Source organism: Dipodomys merriami, unplaced genomic scaffold, assembly GCF_024711535.1.
Source record: "Dipodomys merriami isolate MVZ:Mamm:240054 unplaced genomic scaffold, mDipMer1.0.p SCAF_1106, whole genome shotgun sequence".
Lineage (NCBI taxonomy): Eukaryota > Metazoa > Chordata > Mammalia > Rodentia > Heteromyidae > Dipodomys > Dipodomys merriami.
In genome coordinates, this window is record NW_027202390.1 from 91,026 (window position 1) to 111,407 (window position 20,382).

Below are 20,382 nucleotides of genomic sequence, written 5' to 3' on the forward strand. Positions count from 1 at the left end.
AGTCATAAAACAGACAAAGTCTTATATATAAAATATACTTAGGACTCAAAATCATAAATCCCACAACAACAAATCCTCAAAGGAACAACTGCCCAATAACTAAGTGGGCTGAAGACTTAAAGAGAGACTTCTTTGAAGAGGAAATAAAAAATGTCCATTAAACGACAAACAAGTCGTTTAAGGATTCAGGTGGACCTGTTGCAACAATGAGAAGTACAAAATGTCATGTCAAAACCAGCTTTACAATTTCGGTGTGGGGGGGGAGGGGGGGTATAATTGGGTGGGGAGAGGGGGGTAAAATTGGGTGGGGGGAGGGGGGAGGCGGGATAGGGAAGTGAAGGGTAAACAAAGGAGGAGGCTGCAATGCTTGGTAAGAAATGTATGCATTATCCTGCCCATGTAATTGTAGCCCCTCTGTACAGTATGTTCTCAAAGAAAATAAAATACAATTAAAAAAAAATGTCCATTAGACAAATGAAGGAATACTCAAATTTTCAAGTCATAAATGAAATGCAAATCAAAACATTGAGATTACACCTCACTCCAGTTAGAATGGCTGTAATCAAGAAATGTAATAATGACAGATGCTGGTGGGGATGTATCTAAAAGAGAACCCTACTGCATTACTTGTAGCTGTTTAAACTTGTTTAACCACTTTGGAAAACAGTATGAAATTTCTTCAAAAGACTCCACCTAGAGCTCCCCAATGACCCAGCAACCCCACTTTTGCACACTTACCCAAATGATCACAAAACTACCAGCATAACCATGTTTATTGCAGTATTAGTCACAATAGCTATGTTATGGAACCAACCCATATGCCTCTCAGTAGATGAATGGTTCAAGAAAATGTGGTACATACACACACACACACACACACACACACACACACACACACACACACACACTGGAATTCTATGCTTCCATCAGAAAGAATGGAATTGCCCCATTTGTTAGGAAATGGAAAGACTTGGTAAAAATTATATTAAGTGAAGTAAGCCAGACCCAAAGAAACACCCATGGTTTACCTTGTCTTACCTTTGTTGGCAAGGATTAGTACATGTCTAGGACAAGTAGAGAAGATCAAAGCTAGGTACATATGTCAATACAAGATGATGTTAAGCAAAATGTACTCCAAGTCAGAGACACAATTGGTTTTTCCTTTCTTTCTTTTGTTTTTAGTATGATTATAATGAACTCTATGATCATTTTGTAAGTTATTCCCCCACGGTAAACCCCGGTTTTCATTTTATTTGATTCCAGTGTTTTGCATCATATATATATATATATATATATATATATATATATATATATATATATATTTATATATATATATATATATATATATATGTAATTGTAATTTGGGGAGTGGAAGGAATATAGCAGAAAGCTTAAATGGGGATGCAGGTTGACCATTGTGACAATGAGATGTACAGGACACTGTGTCGAAAATGAGTTTACAATGTCAGGCAGGGGTTGAGGAGGGAGGAGTTGGAGATGTGGGGACGGAAAAGATGGCAGGGGAAAAACAAAGGAGGAGGTAACAATGCTGTATAGGAAATGTACTCGTTATCTAGTTCTGTAACTCTGAGCCCTCTGTACAGTTATTTTTACAATAAAAATATATTTAAAAATCTCTACCCGATGTTAATTTCCAGTGCTGCCCTCAGAATTGCATTTTCTGCTTATTCTGGCTGTGGTTAGGTCCACCTGCCCAATGGATCAGTAGTCTTCAAGGCATCTTGGTCCTGCAGTGGGACTTGGATTTTCCAGTGCTGGTTGGAACCAGTCCAAGGACAGGACAAAACCACTTCCAGGACATGACTTCGTTATTGCCCAGGCAACTAGGATTGCAAGCAGAATTTCTCTGAATTTGACTACAGAAAACAATCAGTGAAACAAAAGGCAAATCCACCAAACACCTCCTCCCTCCCCCCACCATTTCCTCCTTTCTCCCTCCCTGGGAAAGTATAAAATAATTTTGCAGGTTTTGACACACACACAAAATGCCCACCATCTCCCCTGGTAAACTTGGTTTCAAGTCACTAAGTCATGTCAACGGATAATGCTGCATTCATTATTCTGGACAACATCTTCAGGTTGTTTGATGCTTTAATTTTTTGTTGCTGTTGTTGGTAGGGGGGCCTGAACTCTGGGTCTGGGTGCTGTCCTTGAGCTGATCAGCTCAAGGCTAGTGCACTACCACTTTAGCCACAGTGCCACTTCCAGTTTTTTCTGCTTATGTGGTGTTGAGGAATTGAACCAGGACCTCATGCATGCAAGACAAGCACTCTACCACAAGTCTTCTTCCAACCATAATGCTTTCATTCTTTAAAATTTCTTTTTGTCAGTCATGGGTCTTGAACTCAGGGCTTGGGTATTAACATATCCCAGAGTGCTTCAGCTTAAGGGGAGCCCTCTCCCAATTGAGCCACAGTGTAACTTCCTGTTTGGAGATAACTGACTCACAGACTTTCATGCCAGGATTTGCTTTGAACAGGTAAATTTTTAAATTATATTTCTTCTAGGTGTTTATTGGTACATTACAGTTTTTCTGGAATTTAAAGTTTTCTGTAAACCTTTGCCTTCAAGTAATGCAACAGCATTAAATATTACATTTTGAAGCTATCCTTTATCACATCCATTTTGAAATTATTATCTTAAGATGAAATTCTAATTCTTTGTAGTAGCAACCCATAAAGTCCAAATGGGAAATATTCTAATTTCAGCAGCCTTGACTCTCCTTCTTCTTTTTGTTCTCTCTAGTATCTTTTCTTGTTTTGGAACAAGTGTCATGGACTGTCCAACCATTCAAAAGGAAGATTATTCCATTAATTTAATACAAAAGGAATCCAGCCTGCCTGCATGTCAAGGCAACTTTGAGAATAATGTTAATCTAATAATTCATGTCAGTGGATTTTCAGTCATTTCAATAATTTTTTGTTTAACCACTCATTAAAGAGGTCCCAAAAAGCTAGAATCAAAAAGCATGTTCTGCTTTCTAAGAATGTTTAAAAAGCTATTGATTCAACAAGACACATTCTATTCTTTCAAGATTCCTATGTGAAGAATTTCTGTTTTAACATAGCCCTTACCACTGACCCCTTCCCTTCAAACTTGTAGCTTTGTTCAGTTTTCTTGTTTCAGCTTTCATTTTGGTATTAGCCTTAGTAATATCCTTGTAGTATTTGACAATGAAATCCCATTTATTGTTAGAGAGCTCAATTCATATTGCCAAAGGCAGACTCATGAGCATATCATAAAGCATAAACTATTGAGTATCATTAACATGATCATATGCAAATATTCCATAAATTAATACAAGTACCACATAAATGTGCAACTTCATAAACTTTTAAAACTGCAAAGTAGTTACATATCTATGTCATAAAATAATTCAGATCACTGGTAGAAGAGATTAAGCTAAAACTTTTGTTTATATCATTCCCAATATTATTGTCAAATTTTCTTTTCTCATTAACTTTCACCTTAGGGCCTGCTTTTCCTAGCAACAAGTTATAAGTTGATATCCTTGGATTTTAGTCCCTTCTGAGTAACCTCTTTTCTTTCCACTACTAGTTAGTTCCTCATGTTAAATCCCTGAGGAATAATGTCCAATTGTGCCTGCATGAGGAGTACCCAATTCGACTGTCTGTGCCTACTCTGGCCTTGCTTTGTTTGGGAATGTGGTACCATAGACAGGGGTATCAGGAATCAGGTGGCTGGAACCATGGTGTTAAGAATTATGGGGAGCAAAATGAGTAGCAGAGAATAGGATAACACGGAAAGGGTAATTGTGACTGTAATTGGTGAGTTGCATTGGCAGGAAATTGGGTAGCAGCAACAGCTTTGCAGGGGTTTGGGTAGTTAATACATGCATCCAGAACAATTTAGCATTGACAAGGAAGCATAGACAAAGTGAAAGATAAAAGTTGTGAGATATTGTTGGAATTCTTTTCTACCCATGCTAAAAACATGGAGGAGGGTTATTTTAAACTAAACTACAAAAGATAATTTAAGGTCTTGGTGCTAACAAATCTGTCCAGGTATTATTACTTTAAACAGAGAATTCAAAGTTGTTTTTCTTCATGAATACAGAGATCAAAGGTATTATAATACTTATTTCAAAATGCAAATTAAAGGGAAAATTAGTCAGGAGGTGAAATTCATATTGAATGTTAATATTTAAGAGGAAAAGAAGATCCTAGATGGCAGACTAAAGACAAAGCAATATCAGAGCATTATATGTTCAATAATAATTAAGTAACTTTAATTGAAAAATTGAGTTGGAATGTACACATCAGGCAAAGGCAAGCAATCAGCCTAACACTAACAAAGAAACACCATAATGTATATCTCACAAAAAGGAACCAAGTTCCTTATCCTTGATTTCAATGATACACACAAGCGCGCACGCGCGCACACACACACACACACACACACACACACACACACACACACACAAATGTATGCAACAGATCAATCTACTCACATCCATTCAACATGAACCAAAGATCTTCAAACTTTAAAAGTTTGAAGTCTTACTCTGAAAACATTACAGGATGGAATAGGAGAAACCCTAGGTCTCCTTGGCACAGGCCGAAATTTTCTTAATAGAGACTCATAAATACAAAATAAAATCCAAGACAAATGGGACAAATGGTATTGCATGCAATTGCAGAGCTTCTGCATGCAAAGGACACAGCTAGCCAGATCACTAGAAAGCCCATGGATTGGGAGAAGAACTGCCCTAGCCAAACAACATACAAGGGTCTCATATCTAAAATATACCTGGAACTCAAAAAATTAAATCCCTCAACAACAAATCTTCAAAGGAACAACTGCACATTAAATAAGTGGGCTAAAGACTAAAAGAGAAACTTCTCTGAAGAGGAAAGAAGGATGGGCAATAAACACATGAAGAAATGCTCAACCTCTCTAGTCATAAAAGAATTGCAAATAAAAGCAACATTGAGGTACCACCTCACCACAGATAGAATGGCAAAATCAAGAACTCAGATAACAACAGATGCTGGAGGGGATTTGGACAGATGGGAACCTTACTACATTGTTGGTGGGAGTGTAAACTTGTTCAACCACTGTGAAAAGCAGTACAGAGGTTCCTCAAAAGAATCCACATAGAGCTCTCCTGTGACCCAGCAATCCAAATTTTTGGGCATTTAACCACATGATCACAAACAAGACCATACTAAAGCTACCGGCACACCTATTTTTTATTGTAGAATTATTTACCATAGCTATGATATGGAATCAAATGAGATGCCCCTCAGTAGATGAATGGATCAAGAAAATGTGGTATATATACACAATGCAATTCTATGCATCCATCAGGAAGAATAACATTGCTCCATTTGTTAGGAAATGGAAAGACTTGGAAAAAATTATATTAAGTGAAGTAAGTCAGACCCAAAGCATCATAGGTCCCATTGCTTCCCTTATTTGAAATAACTAGTATATGCTGAGTCAAGCAGAAAAGGTCAGATAAATTGATGCTAGAGGAATGAACACTAAGATAAGTATTCAATTTTTTTCTTTCATGCAGTTGTTTCTAACATATTTATAAGATGATTTCTATACTGCTTTTCAGGTCTCTCCCCCTGCTTTCACGGTATTTGATGTTGGTACAATTTGTGAAGGGGAAGGGAAAAAACAAATCGTTTAACTAGGGATACAGGTGGACACATTGCAACAATGAGATATACAAGTAATTATGTCGAAAAATTAACTTTACAACTTTGGTGAGGGGAGGAGGGTTTTGGCTATCTACTTTCCAGTTGAATTATAGGTGTAGAAGCAAAACGTAATACAAAGCAATACAAACCAGTTCTTACTATAAATCATTTTTCTCTGAACATCTTAAAAATAAATTAAGACATCATGAAATAAAAAATCCCTTGATACCAATCAAAATTCCAACCTCATTCTTCAAGGAAATAGAAGTGGCAATCCAAAAATTCATATGGAACAGTAAAAAACCCCAAATAGCAAAAACTCTCCTTAATGGAAAGAACACTGCTGGTGGAATATCAATACCAAATTTCTAACTCTACTATAAAGCCATAGTAATCAAAACAGCTTGGTAATGGCATAAGAACAGACCTCAGGACCAATTGAATAGAATTGAAAACCCAGAAATGAACCTACAGACCTATAGCCAACTAATCTTCGATAAGGGAGCTAAAATAATAGAATTGAAGAAAGACAGCTTCTTCAATAAGTGGTGCTGGCAAAATTGGTTAACTGCTTGTAGAAAACTAAAACTAGATCCTTATATGTCAACCTGCACCAGAATCAACTGCAAATGGAACAAAGACCTTGGAGTCAAAGCAGACACTCTGAAAATATTACAGATGAAATAGGAGAAACCCTAGGTCTCCTTGGCACAGGCTGAAATTTTCTTAATAGAGACCCGGAAACACAAAAAATCAAAGAAAGGTTGGACAAATGGGATTGCATGAAGTTGCAGAGCTTCTGCATGGCAAAGGACATAGCTTGCAAGACCAATAGAAAGCCCACAGATTGAGAGAAGATCTTCACTAGCCATACAATGGACATTGGTCTCATATCTAAAATATACTTGGAACTCAAAAAATTAAATCCCCCAACAACAAATCCTCAAACAACTGCCAAATAAATAAGTGGAATAAAGACTTGAAGAGAAACTTCTCTGAAAAAGAAAGAAGGATGGCCAATAGACACATGAAGAAATGCTCAACCTCCATAGCCATAAAAAAAATGCAAATCAAAACAACATTGAGATACCACCTCACCACAGTAAGAATGGCTATAGTCAAGAACTCTAACAATAACAGATGCTGGAGAGGATGTGGACAGAAGGGAACCTTACTTCATTGTTGGTGGGAATGTAAACTTGTTCAACCACTTTGGAAACTAGTATGGAGGTTCCACAAAATACTTCACTTAGAGCTCCCGTATGACCCAGCAATCCCACTTTTGGGCATTTACCCAAATGTTTACAAACAAGACCACACTAAAGCTACCAGCACAACTATGTATATTGCAACATTGCTTACCATAGCTAAGATATGGAACCAACCCAGATGCCCCTCAGTAGATGAATGGATCAAGAAAATATGTTATATATACAGAATGGAATTCTATGCCTCCATCAGAAAGAATGATATTGCCCCATTTGTTAGGAAATGGAAAGGCTTGGAAAAATTATATTAAGTGAAGTAAGCCAAGCCCAAAGAAACATAGGTCCCATGGTTTCCCTTATTTGCAATATCTCGTATATGTATGAGTCAAGCAGAAAAGGTCAGATAATGTGATGTTAGGAAAATGAACCCTTAGATATGTATTTTAATGTTTTTTTCTTTCATGCATTTGTTTCTAACTCATTTATAAGATTATTTCTTTGTTGCTTTGTATGTCCCTCCCCCACAGTATAATCCCTGCTTTCACTATATTTGATGTTGGTATAATTTGTGGAGGAGATGAGAAAAACAAGTCATTTAAGGATACAGGTGGACCAGTAGCAACTATGAGAAGTATGAGTTTTCATGTCGAAACCGAACTTTACAACTTTGGTTCGGGGAGGGGAGAGATTGGGTGGGGGAGAAGAGGGAGGCTGGGAAGGGATGTAAAGGGTAAACAAAGGAGGAGGCTGCAATCTTGATAAGAAATGTACTCATTATCTTGCTTATGTAATTGTAACCCCTCTTTACAGTATGTTCACAAAAAAATTAAAACTAAAAAAAGAAAAAAAACCCTAAGTTTAAAACATCCTTCTAGACAAGTTAAAGAAATAATGAGACCAAGTATTTTTAGAATAATTTCAGAGAGCTTGAACTGAGGGCCTGGATTCAGTCTCTGAGATTTTTTACTCAAGACTAGTGCTGCCACTTTGAGCCACAGTGAGACAGAAAAGTCTCACCAATTTTCCTCTCCAGACTGCCTTTGAACTAGGATCTAGAGGTTTCAGCTCTCTGAGTAGCTAGGATTATAGGCATGAGCCACTTGCACCTGGCTAGAATAATTGCTTACCTGAGACAGAGGCCAGTTATTATTAAATGTCAATCATGTTTAACTTTGTAAAATAAAGTTAACTGAAATGTCTTCCACTAGAAAAAAGGAATTAAATGTGCAGATGGGTTACAAAGTTCTTACCAAAAGCTACATATTTTCCTTTTTTTTTCTTCCAAAATTGTTTGCTTTCCAGAATCATACCTTATCTTTCCTTGATGGTTTCTTTAGTTTATTTCATACATGCCCACAGCTGTTTCAACTATCAATCCTTATGTTAAGACCTTGCTAATATCTATTTTCAGTCGAAACGGCTTGTATGCACCTCTCATCCATATATTCAACTGACATAAAAACTTGTGAAACAATAATCATCTCTTATCATTACTGGATATTAAAGTGTAAGTAAAATTTAAGAAAATAAAAAATACCATAAATAAACATAACATGATTTTAATAGTAATGCTAAACATAAATACAACGTTGATTATTTTTCCCGAGCAATTTAATAAAAACCTCAAGGAAAAGAAATCAATTTTTTTGAGGGCTGATATTATGGTTTAAAATTAGGACCTAACCTTGTCACTTAGACTTTTTCCCTTAATAGTGGTGCTCTGTATTTGAACGACATCTCCCCTTCCAGTTTTATTTGGGGGATCATAGAGAGAAAAGAATCTCATGGAATACAAATTTTTTGTGTCCCTATCTTGGGGTTCATTTCACAAAACATCCTCTTATATGGTTATATGTTACCATGTACTAGTTACTCCAAGTAAGATTGACCATGGGGCCTATGGTTATTTGAGCCTGGCTTATTTCACTTAATATAATTGTTTCTGCGTCTTTCCATTTCCTAGCAAATGGGGCGATGTCATTCTCTCTGATGGAGGAATAGAATTCCAGTGTGTGTGTGTGTGTGTGTGTGTGTGTGTGTGTGTGTGTGTGTGTGTGTGTGTGTGTGTGTGTGTGTGTGTGTGTGTGTGTGTATCACATTTTCTTGATCCATTTATCTACTGAGGGGCATATGGGTTGGTTCCATATCTTAGCTATGGTAAATAATGCTGCAATAAACATAGATGTACCAGTAGCTTAGTATGGTCTTGTTTGTGATCATTTGGGTAAATACCAAAAAATGTGGACTGCTGGATCATAGGGGAGCTCTAAGTGAGGACTTAGAAAATATTATATCAAGTGAAGTAAGCCAAAACCAAAGAAACATTGGTCCTATGTTTTCCCTTATTTGCAATAACTATTACATGTCTGGGATAAGCATAAAAGTTCAAAAGCTATGTACATACGACCAGATAAGATGATGTTAAGTGAAATGAACCCCAAGATAGGGTTTGTAATCTACCATGTGTTTTTTTTATGTTCCTTCCCCATGGTTTAACCCTTGTTTTCACTATATTTAGTGTTGGTGCCCTGTATCTTGTATACACCCTTCTCTAGCTTGGGGAGGGGAAGGGAAAAAACAAAATAGATAAATAGTGATACAGGCTGACCCATTTTAACAATGAGATGCACAAGACACAATGTTAAAAAAAGATCTTCACAATATAGGCGGGGAAGAAGGGATGGGAGTACAGGGGTGTGTATTTGTGGAGGTGGGAGGGGAGGGTAGGGGAAAAACAAAGGAGGAGGTAACAATGCTTGATGGAAAATGTACTCATTAACTTGCTCATGTAACTATAACCCCTCTAAACAGCATTTTTTACAATTAAAACCTCTTTTAAAAAATAGAAGGTGTGCCGGACACCTGTGGCTAACCCCTGTAATCCTAGCTACTCAGGATGCTGAGATCTGAGGATCACGGTTCAAAGACAGCCCTAGAAAGAAAGTCTGAGAGACTCTTATCTCCAATAAAACCACTAGAAAACAGATACTGGTGCTGTGGCTCAAGCGGTAGAGCACTCCCCTTGAGCTGAAGAGTGCAGGAACATCGCCCAAGAACAGAGTTCAAGCCCCACGACCGACAAAAAAACAAAAACAAAAACAAAAACAGGTGTCATGTACACCAAGTATAGTAGCTCCATCTGTAATCCCAGCTGATTGGGAAGCAGAAATGACAAGGATCTTGGTCTGAGGCAGGCCAAAGAAATAATTGCCAAGACAGCCTTCTCAACAAATGAGCTGGTCATAGTGGTTCACATCTGTAATCCTAGCGAATTATGTGGGAGGCATAGGTAGCAAAGTCTCAGTCAATCTAAGATCTGACCAGGGCAAAAGTTCAAGACCTCAAATAAATGAAATGGACTAGAAGTATGGCAAAAGTAGTTGAGATGCTTGGTGCTATACAAAGTCCTGTCTAGCAAGCAGAGAACCCCTGAATAGAACCCTAGTAATATTCCTTTCTTCCACCAAAAAGCCTAAATAACTTTGTCCTATTTGAACATCTAATTTCAAGGCCACTGACAGATCAGAGATGGTGAAATTATCTTAAAAATTAGGTTTGCAAAAGGGACAAAATTCTTTAGGTTTTGAAAAAATTGAAAACGTAGGAAAATGCATGTGATTTTTGTTAGCTCCATAATTCTTGAAAACATAAAATGTACTCAAGTATTTAATATATATCCATATGTGTGCATATATCCATGTATGTATATATATATATATATATATATATATATATATGTGTGTGTGTGTGTGTAATCATATATATATATGTACATACATATATATGTATGGTTCATCTCTTTTCCGTGTAGCAAATGGTACAAATGAATCTGTACTATCACTACTCAAAGGCATGCATAGACAAAGAGAATGAGCAGAGAACTGATACTCAGGAATCTATGGTTAGCCCTTAACCTGAAAATCTTTTACATCGGTTTGCATGTGTCAGTTACTGCAGTACAGGGACAATACGATGGCAATGAGATACCAGGCAGATGAAATGATAAATGAGAGATACAAAAGGTACAATATTCTTTCTGATGAGTAAGAAGAATTTCCAGTGTGTGTGTGTGTGTGTGTGTGTGTGTGTGTGTGTGTGTGTGTGTGTGTGTGTGTGTGTGTGTTACATTTACTTGATTCATTTCTCTTTTGAGAAGTATCTGGGCTGATTCAGTAAGCATGGTTGTGCTGAAACCGTTATGTCCTGGTTTGTATTCTTTCGGGTAAATACCCAGGAGTAGAGTTGCTGGATCATATGAAAGTGGGTAGTCAAAAGAGGAGTGAAGTGGGAAAAGGCAGAAGATTGAATAGGAGAAAAGGGGGAAAATGCAGAGAGGAATCCAGTAAATATCCTATAAAATTAAGAAGAGTGAAGGAAGAGCTGTATAGAGGAGGGATGGATGAGAATGTTGGAAGGGTTGGCATTGATCAATGTATATTGTACGCATAAACTGCTTTGTTTAATGATAACTGCTTTGCTACTTAAAATAATAATTAAAAAAGCATGTCCCTAAAATGTTATGCAATTAGAAGCAAAGCATGAGTATCTGTTCGGAAAATCTCTAGGGTCAATAAATCTTTTTTGGTTAGGATAAGTTTTAGAACAACACTAATGATACATATCATTTGAAGAAAATTTAATGATTTCCAGCTATTTAAAATAATAATTTGTGAAGACATGGCTCAAGTGGCAGAGTGCTACTTAGTGAGCAAAGCTGTCAGATAATGAATTCAAGTCTCAATCTCTAACAAAATTAAAAACATTCAGTATAATTCAGGCACTTTCCAGGGCACTAGTAGCTCATGCATTAATCCTACTTTAAATCAGAAAGCAGAGATCTGGGGACCTCAGTTCAATGTCAGCGTAGATAGGAACGTCTGTGAGACTCTCATCTCCAATTCACTGTCAAAGAGAGCTGGACGTGGACTCCTGGCTCAAGTGGTAGAATGCTAGTCTACGGCAAAAAGCTCAGGGGCAGAACCCAATCCTTGAGTTCAAGCCTTAGAATAGTGTATATACATCACAAACAAAGTAAGTCACTCAATTTCTCAACTTTCCATTTCCCTAATCCTAACTCTAATTTTGGAAAGAACCCTAAGAGTAATCTTGATGATAATAGCAACCCAATCCTAAAATTAATGGAAAATACTCAAGTTTAGACACATTCTAACAGATACTCATTGCCTTTGAAATGATTTGCAGTTTGCTCCAAATCCTAGATTTCCTAACTTGGACTCTGAAATCGTTCCCTGTTATGAATCATTAACCTCATATCTTCATATCATGAAAACTATCTCAGTTTCCACTGATCTGAAATCCTATATCTCCAAAAGAAGTTGCAGGTTTATTTAAAATCTACTTTAGTACCTAACCCTAACTATATATAAACCTTATAGAAACCTAACTCTAAATTTAACCCTATTCAACCTTGAATAGGAAACTTAGGAAAACTCTGTAGTTTTTGTTAAATTTCAAACTTATTTTACTTGAAAATCTTAGCAGAAAACTCAGTTTTACTGTAAAGCTTACCCTTCCCTAAGCCTAAGTCTAACCTGAACTAGAACAGTAACCCTAACCCTAGAACTAATAGCCTTTGGATTCTAAAAGCCATACAAATACATTAGTTTTTATTCATCTTAACTTTGATTCAACTCATGTTTCTAAAAATAGTTTGTAGTTTTACTCAGTATCTTGCCATTTTTGTAAACCGAACCCTAACTGGAATATTGAGACTAAGCCTCACATTAATCATACCCTAATCTTAATATTATTAGCACTTTCTTATTTTACATTCATCCTAATTCTAACTAGACTTGTTATTTGAAGATTTACTTTCAGTTTGGCCCTAAACTTTCCATTTCCCTAAGGCTAACTCTAACTCCAGCTGGAACTGAAATCTAACTTTCACTCTAATGATAGTCCAATTCTAATGTTTAAGAAAAAACTCTAGTTTTTAATCATTCTAATGGATACTCCAATTTGCACTCTGGAAATGCATTTCAATTTGCCCTAATTCCCAAAAATTTTCTGACTCTACCTCTGAAGTTATCTTGTTCACTAACATGAAGTATTATATTATTTGTCCTCAAATTCACTTCTCAGGAAAAATACTGTAGTTTCCAATGATCCTACCTTTCCCTGAATGCCTGTACCCTAAATCAATTTCAAATTTACTTGCCATCTAATCCATTACTTAACACTAACTCTCAAGCTAAACCTGGCTGGAAAAGTCTCATTAATCATTACAAGAATGATCACTGAGAAATAAATATAATGATAATGCTCTAGTTACTATTCAATCTCACATTTTTTAAAATATTATTTTATTTTATTTGAGAACATACTGTACAGAGGGGCTACAATTACATGGGCAGGATAATGCATACATTTCTTACCAAGCATTGCAGCCTCCTCCCTTGTTTACCCTTCACCTCCCTTCCCAGCCTCCCCCCTCCCCCCACCCAATTATACCCCCCTCCCTCCCCCCCACCGACATTGTAAAGCTGGTTTTGACATGACATTTTGTACTTCTCATTGTTGCAACAGGTCCACCTGAATCCTTAAACGACTTGTTTGCCCCCATCTCCTCCACATGTTATACTGACATCAAATATAGTGAAAGCGGGGGTTACATTGTGGGGGAGGGGCATACAAAGCAACAAAGAAATAATCTTATAAATGCGTTAGAAACATATGCATGAAAGAAACGAAAACATTAAAATACATATTTAAGGGTTCATTTTCCTAACATCACATTATCTGACCTTTTCTGCTTGACTCATACCTATACTAGATATTGCAAATAAGGGAAGCCATGGGACCTATGATGCTTTGGGCCTGGCTTACTTCACTTAATATAATTTTTTCCAAGCCTTTCCATTTCCTAACAAATGGGGAAATGTCATTCTTTCTGATGGAGGCATAGAATTCCATTGTGTATATATACCACATTTTCTTGATCCATTCATCTACTGAGGGGCATCTGGGTTGGTTCCATATCTTAGTTATGGTAAATAATGCTGCAATAAACATAGTTGTGCTGGTAGCTTTAGTGTGGTCTTGTTTGTAAACATTTGGGTAAATGCCCAAAAGTGGGATTGCTGGATCATAGGGGAGATCTATGTGAAGTCTTTTGAGGAACCTCCATACTGCTTTCCAAAGTGGTTGAACAAGTTTACATTCCCACCAACAATGAAGTAAGGTTCTTTTCTGTCCACATCCCCTCCAGCATCCCTACTTGATAGTGAAAACTGAATTTTTTTTTTTTTTTGGTCTGTCACGGGGCTTGAACTCTGGGCTTGAGCGCTATCCCTCAGCTCTTCAGCTCAAGGCGAGCCCTCTACTGCTTGAGCCACAGCTCCACTTCCCGGTTTTTGGGTGTTTAATTGGAGATAAAGAGTTCTCATGCACTTTGCTGCCAAGGGTGGCATCCAACTCCAGTCCTCAGATCTCAGTCTCCTGAGAGGATAGGATGACAGGCATTGAAAAGTATGTTTTGCTGGGTGCCAGTAGCTCATGGATGTCATCCCAGGTACTCAGGAAGTGAGATAAGAGGATCATGGTTCAAAGCCAGACTGGACAGGAAATACCTTGACACTCTTATCTCCAACAAACCATCAGAAAACTGGAATGGGTGCTGTGGCTCAAGTAGTAGAGTGCTTGCCTTGAGCTGAAGAGCTCAGGGACAGCACCCAGGCCCAGTATTCAAGGTGACAATCGAAAAAATGAAAGAAAGTAAAACATCTTCGCTGCAAAGATGTGGAGGTGTGTGTGGGAGGGTGTAGTGATTGAGAGACCAGGTGCTGGCCTCAATTTACAGACATTTCTAAGAACTCCCCAAATTTGCCCCAGTTTGAAGCCACAGTAGAATGGATGGTGTCTTACCAAGGACTCAAGTGTTCGAGGCCTATGGCAGGCAGAGAGTGGGCAAATGGGTGCAGGGGTGGGATTGTTGTTTCTGTATTCTCCCTAATGAAGGATGGATTTGGATGCTGGGTGTCAAAGTCTGAAGTAAAGGGTTGCAAGAAATTTTGTGTCCTGATGAAATGGGTTTTCTCTGGGTATATGAAGATGGATGATGTCTGGCACCTCTGGTGGCTCACAACTGTTATCCTAGCTACTCATAAAGTGGAAATGTAAAGACCACGGTTCAAAGCAGCTTGGGCAGGAAAGTCTGTGGGTCTTGATATCCAATGAGCCACCAGAAAACAAGAAACGTCACTGTGGCTCAAATTATAGAGTGTTCATCTTCTGCTGAAGAGCTGAAGTCCAGATCCCTTACCCAGAGTTCAAACCCCATGACCAACAATAAACAAAGGGGTTGGCTGAGTTTTCTACATTGCAGTGTGTACGGTAGGAAATCCCATGCTGGGTTCTGAGACATTCCAGATATGACAGGCTCAATGATGTGTCTACAGTTAGTCTGAGGATGATAGTGCCATCTTCTCACGGGTTGGATGTGATCCTAATAGAGGGAGTTTATGGTTTTGTTCTCAGGAACTTCTAAGGGCTTGGAATATCTGTGTGTATGTGTGTGTGTTTGTGTGTGTGTGTGTGTGTGTGTGTGTGTGTGTGTGTGTGTGTGTGTGTGTGTGTGTGTGTGTGTGTGTAATTTTCCCTTGTCTTTTTCTGTCCCTTTCTTGGTGGCTGGGCTGCCTCTTCTGATCTCAGATGGTGCCCCTCCTTCACACCGACCTTGCTTTAGCCCCCTATTAGGGTCTACAATGAGTCCTAAATTGCCACAGACCTGTGTTCCAACTTTTCTCTGGCACACAAGTCTGGCTGTAACAATATTTGGTTACCTCCAGGGGATTCTGGGTCAGTGATGCCAGCTGGCATAGGGTCTCCTCTGCCTGAAAGGGAGGGCCTCAGTCATGTCATGTCCTATCATTTTCCTCAACGGGGACTCTGACATCATATCCCTCTCATCAGGCTGGCAGTGGAGTGGGGAATGGGGGATTGCTGGTGGTCTGGCCAAGTCGAGCTTCACAGCTGACTGAAGACTGCCCAAGAAAGGAGGATGTAGTGCTACATGGGAGGTGAGGCCAAGGTGGCTTGGAAGTATAGGTCAGTTTCTAGGAAATGTAAATGTACTTTATCACAGGACAGTCTATCTTCTGGCCCCAGCTGGGCCTCTCAGGTCCTTCTAGACAATTCCAGATGCTCTGAATACAGAGGCACAGACTTTAGATTCCAGGGCCAGGGTCTGGGGGAATGAGAGGCTGGTATGGCCAATACCTCATTGTTTTGGGGTATTAGTGTTGACCTGGCTATGCACCCCCTTGTGTACTTTCACTTCTTAACCCAGTGTTGGCCACACACCGGCCCCTAGTGGCAGTACTGTGGAAGTGGCAGGAATGGAAGTGGAGTCTAGGATGACCAAAATCAGGATTTATGGCCTTTGTGGGTGGCAAAGGATGTCTTTTAAAAAACTCTTAGAGCTGGAACTCAGGGCCTAGGCAATGTCCCTGAGCTTCCTTTGCTCAAAGCTAACATTCTACCACTTGAACCAGAGCTCAACTTTCATCTTTTTTTTAGTAGTTTAGTGGAGATAAGAATCTCATGGACTCTCCTGCCTGTTCTGGTTTCAAGCTGCCATCCAAAGATCTCAGTCTTTTGAGTAGCTAGGATTGCTTTTATAAGCCACGGGCACCTGTTAAGGATGTTAGTGTGTGTGTGTGTGTGTGTGTGTGTGTGTGTGTGTGTGTGTGTGTGTGTTTAGCGGGACTTGAACTCATACCATAGATGCTATCCTTTAGCTTGTTTTCACAAGGTTGGTGCTGTACAACTTGAACTACAGTAGCTCTGCTTCCCAGCTTTTTGGTGATTTATTGGACATAAGAGTCTGCCCAGGCTAGCTTTTAATTTTTATTGATGCTCAGGTCTCAGGCTTGAGTTGCGAGGATGACAGGCATGAGACACCAGCGTCCAGCTGATAATGGCCTTTGTCCACAGTGGACTGGGATCTCCTGAAAACTTTATTTTTTTCTGTGCCAGTACTGGGGCTTGAAGTCAGGGTCTGGGCTCTGATCTCTTAACTTTTTCCCTCAAGTCTCTTACTCTACCACTTGAGCCACAGCCCATTTCTGGATTTTGGTAGTTCATTGACCAGAAGAGTGTCCCTAACTTTCCTCTGCTGAGCTGGCTTTGACCAACAATCTCTGATCACAGACTTCTTAATAACTAGGATTTACAGGGTTTGAGCCACTGGAGGCATTGGGTAGAAGTTTTTCTTAAGCAAGAGTTCTTCCCTGCATTTGCCCTGACTCCTCCATGCAAAGGGGGCCTGAGAGTCAGGATCTGTGAAAAATAGGCTTCCAGGCACAAAATTGGCTGGGGTCTTTGGTAAAAAATCAAGCTAATCTTCCCCTGAGCCCCATTCTGGGACCCCACCCACTGCCCTACCTGTGACTCAAGTACAAACCTTGACCCAGCCTTCATCGTTCTGCCAGACTTATCTGAGGCCACAGAACCTTCATTCCACCCACACCACCTTCTCGACAACACCCCTCAGGACCTTTGTGCATGCTCTGTACCTTCTGCCCGAGGCCCTCTGTCCTGTTCCACATCTTAGCAATCCTGTGGAATTTTGGCACTGGTCATATCACCTCCTGGAGGAAGCCTTTCCTTCCCTTCTCTCACTTGTTTTTTAATACTGAGTTGCTAGAGATCGAACTTGTGCAGGCTGACTGTCAAATGCTCTATCTTGTGTGTGTGTGTGTGTGTGTGTGTGTGTGTGTGTGTGTGTGTGTGTGTGTGTGTGTGTGTGTGTGTGTGTGTGTGTGTGTGTGTGTGTGTGTGCCAGTCCTGGGATTTGAATTCATGGCCTGGATGTTATCCCTGAGTTTTTATGCTTAAGGCTAGCATTCTACTACTTATACCACAGCTCTGGTTTTTTTGGTGCTTAATTGGAGAAAAGAGTCTCATATAGACTTTCCTGCCTGCACAGGCTTGCAGTTATAATCTTCAGATCTCAACTTCCTGAGTGCTATTATTACAGGGTTGAGCCACCATCACCTGCCCTCTACTCTTGCCTATAACCTTGGCCCTCTTCTGAATCCCAGAAGAGTATGTCTCACCAAGCTCACATTTTTTTTGCCAGTGTTATGGCTTGACTCAGGGTCTAGGCATGTTCCTGAGCTGCTTTTGCTCAAGGCTACATTCTATCACTTAAGCCACAGTGACACTTTTGGATTTTTCTGTTTATGTGGTACTGAGGAATCCAACCCAGGGCTTCATGCTTGCTTGGTAAGCACTCTATCACTTAGCCACATTCACAGCCCAAGGATTATTTCTAACAGGAACTATGAGGGTGGAATTTACTGGCATACTCTTTTCAGCACAGAAATCGCTGGCCATTTCAAATCTTTGCCAAGATTTGGGACCAGTGTAAGACTCAGCAATGAGGAATGATGAATGAGTGATAGCCACCAGGCCCCAGAGATCTAGGCTCACGTCCTAAAGAGGGATAGGGAATATGGAGCTAGAACCTTCCACAACTCCTACAGCCTAGGAACAGTGATCTCCATAGAGGCAGAGGCTGGCTGCTAAATATCCCAATGGCACACCTCAGCCAGAACATAATGAATCCATTGCATACACCAGCCAAGGCAAGCCTTCAGTTATTAAATGGCAGAGAAGGATACTTTGTTCAAGCTACTGACTCAGACTTAGTACCTTCTGAGGGCTTGTCCCAGCTTGCCCAGGTTGGGGGTCTGTTCATGGGCAACCTGCTGAATGCCCATCATCCATACATCATCCATAAATACACAGAGACATGGAGTTACTGCCTTCTTTTTATTCTTTGGCAGGTCTCAGGCTGAAATATGAGCCTAGGCCCTATTCCTGATCACCTCTTTCTCAAGAGTAGCGCCCTGCCCTTGAGCCACAGACCCAACCCATGGGGATATTTTCCTGTGATCTCTTAGAAATAAGAGTGTTGCGGACTTTCCTGCCCTGGCTGAATTCAAATTGGCAATCTCTACATCTCAGCCCCCTGAGGAGCTAGGATTACATACAGGAGCCACTGACACCTGGCTTTGTTTTCTTCTTGTTGTTCTTTTTTTAATCGTGACAATCTGAAATCTTCAGTGGCATTCCAATGGTTTGCATTCAAAGTAAACTTCCCAGGCCTGGAGTTCAAATCCCAGGACTGCCACACACAAATGGAGGGAGATCCTGACAAACTCATTCCTATTTACGTGAATGTTAATGGAATGTTATAAAAGTAATTAAATTTGCAGTTAATTCATGATTCTATTTTAGAAAGCCACACAACAATCATTGGATTTATATCTTCCATTCTTGCAACAAGTTGTGATTCCCCTAATGGAAGGATATTGATTAATTTTAATTAATGATTTTATAAGTATTCAACCATGATACTTCATTAAATGGAGACATAACTTAATAACTAAATATTGGTAACTATATATATAAAATTTAATAATATCATCACATTCTCTCTCTCTACACATATACACATATATATATATATACAGCAATCTACACACACACACATACACATATATATATATACATATAGATAGATAGATAGATATAGATATAGATATAGATTGGGCACTAGTGTGGCTTGGTAATAGGTCATCAGAATTTTCTGGCATCTCAGTTTGCCAGAGGTTAGTGTGCTAAGGCTTTGACCCCATTTATGGATTTGACATTGTAGGCCATGAGTTGAAATCCCAGCATTGCCAAAAATTTATTCATTTTTTCCCTGACAAAATGTCCTGGGTCTCAGTATGATGTATAATTCATATGCAAATATATCCTGAATGATAGGATGTAATAAATGAAATTGAATAAGGGTAATAAACGTCATACTCACTAAACTCATGTGTGTATTTTTCCAGTGCTGGGGCTTCAATTCAGGCCCTGGGAACTGGTCTGAATTTCTTGTCTTCAAGGACGGTGATCTTCTCCTTCACCCACAGTGCCACAGAGATCCCCAGATGCTGAGTTCAAATCCCAGATCTGCCAGAAAAATGGTGCAAATTCCAAGCCAGTGCCTTATTTTATTTTATTATTATATTTTTTGCCAAGCACGAGGCTTGAACTCAGGTCTTGGTATCTCTGCCACAGCTGGCCCTGGGATTCTAGGACACAAGTTCAAATCTCGGGTTTGGCAAGAAATAAAATAAAAAAGAAATGAATAAAATGGAGAAATTCAAGAAGGTGGTTTTACATTTTTTCCCTTTGCATTATTACCATCCTGAGTGTAAATGACAAAGCCCAGAAAGTGTTCGTGACATTGCATGCTGATGTTTAGCTGGCTATTAGGGAAGTCATAACCAAAACCAAAACTTAAGACTGGAGGTCGAATCACAGGGCTGCCACTAAGTATTGGCGGGAGATTCTAAGAAACCCATTTACATGTACATCCATTCGAATGGAATTCTATAAAAGCAACAACTTAGTAGTTAGTGTATGAGTATACTATAAAATTATACACATCAATTTTATTG